We start from the raw sequence: 2,085 nt of genomic DNA, 5'->3' as shown, positions 1-2,085 counted from the left end.
GTTTATTGAAATGTGACATATTTAAATAAGATTTCTGTAATTATTAAAATTAATTCCCTTTGAAATTTATTAGGGTAACATAGATTCATTGTGGAGATAAATGTCAAAGGTTCAGAATATTTTAGCTCACCTTTAATGATATTATGGTCCTGTACTCAATTGCTATTCATAACACCTCATATTCATCCTCCCATTAACCTCTTCTGAGTTTGGTAAGGAAATGGGTCACTTTATAGATCTGGATTTGCAAGGCTAGTACTTAAAGATGATTTAATTTCTCTGTAATTTGCATAAGTAGATACTAAATAGAATATAGTAATATCTTGGATATGATTCTCTTATTTAGTATAACTAAGCTTTCCAAAAACATGGTTAGCAGACTCACAGACACTAGCATATTTTCCTATGCACAAAGGAACATTGCTATAAAACAGTGGAATATATTCATTCCACAGACATATACTTGTATTTAGCATCTATAATAGTAATACTAACAGCAAGAATAATAACTAATGCTTATAATAAACCAGGGACTATTCTAAACACTACATATGTCATCATTCTTTATAACAATTTTATATGGTAGATATTATTATTACCCCATTTCATAGATATAAGAAGTGAAATACTGAGAAGGTAACTAATTTAACCAAGATTATAAAACTACCAAGAAGCAGAACCAGGATTCAAACCCAGGCAGCCTAGCTTCCGTGTCCATGCTCTTTCAGGAGCTAGACACCATCCTAGGCAATGATGACCAAGATGAAAGGTGCTTATAGGGGAAGCAAATGTGCATTTGATTTATAACATCTCCACCAATGTGCCCCTCCCTCCAACTCCTACCTATTAGTAATCATCATATCCTTCTTTTCAACTGAGCTCAAATTTGGCCTCAGAACCCTTCTTAACTCAGTGTTCCAGGCAGCCATTATCAATCAGTTGGCGCTGGCACATGAATCGAAATTTATTTACCATTCCTGATTGAGTGCATAAAACACAGTAATTTACTAATCTTTAAATACTTTTATTTTAAATTGTTATTCACAAATGGGTACAGGTTGCAAATGAATTCAAATGCCTATGTAAAAAGGGGTACATTTCTAACTAACATTTATTTCAACCTCTTTTAATTAACTCTGATTCAGTCATGGATCCCATACTTTGGCTCCTGCCTTTAGAGAATTTTTGCATCAAAATTTTGTACAAATGCCCTGTATAAGCTTTAATCTTTCTGTAACCTTAGAATTTGGGAAGGATCCATATCCTCCCTGAAATAATACATTATTTTTAAAACAACTACCTCTAGGAAAAAATTAAAGTTAGATTCGTATGTCCCATGATATGAATACGTTCAGATTTTTGAAATTTTATTGTTTAAAGAAATCATACTGGAAAAAATATGAGATTACATTTTTATAATCTTGGGAAGAGGAAACCTTCTTCAAGCATGACAAAAGTCCGTAAGCTATAAAAAAAAAAAAGAGAGACAGATTTAACTACATAAAATTGCAAAACTTCTCTACTTCAAGGATACTATACAGAGTTAAAAGACAGTTGACATCATTTCTAGATAGCCAAGATGACAGTGGCTGAATCTCTCCACACATTCTCAAAAAAAAAAACTATACAGATCACATAAAAAGACACATTCACAAATCCCATACCTTCATTAAAATCAAAAACACTACAAACTTTAAATTAGCTGTAATTACAAGGGAAAAGAAACATTCATTTACAGCAGCACTGTATCTAGATCTCCCAGCACAAGACTTTGCAGAGATCTGATGGGGGAGGGAGGATCTCCAGAAAATCTGGGTGGAAAAAGAGAAGAGCGAATTAAGTTAAAATAGCTCCCAGAAAGAGAAAGTCCATCTTTAGTGCCAAAGTACTGAAAGAGAGTTCCAGTAGATAAAAATACTAAAAGGAAGAAACCAAAAGTGACGTGAGATTCAAGGAGGCAGTTCTGGAAAGGCTGGAGAAGAAAAGGACAAAAGAAAAGTAGAAGGAATTCAGAGACTGCATGGAGAAGGCAAAAAGAAACAAGAGAGAGAGATTTAGGAACCTGCAAGACAAAAGAAAAAAAAA

General features: G+C 33.3%; 1 long non-coding RNA gene across 1 annotated transcript in view; it reads right to left on the bottom strand.

The window, feature by feature from the left end:
* The window catches only part of LOC103590962, an 18,069-nt gene that overhangs the window by 14,500 nt on the left and 1,484 nt on the right, over positions 1–2,085 (bottom strand). The gene's annotated exons all lie outside the window — the stretch shown is intronic.

Source organism: Galeopterus variegatus, unplaced genomic scaffold, assembly GCF_000696425.1.
Source record: "Galeopterus variegatus unplaced genomic scaffold, G_variegatus-3.0.2 Scaffold902, whole genome shotgun sequence".
NCBI classification, from domain to species: domain Eukaryota; kingdom Metazoa; phylum Chordata; class Mammalia; order Dermoptera; family Cynocephalidae; genus Galeopterus; species Galeopterus variegatus.
The sequence above is the reverse complement of the archived record's forward strand: the minus strand, read 5'-3'. Positions and strand labels throughout refer to the sequence as shown.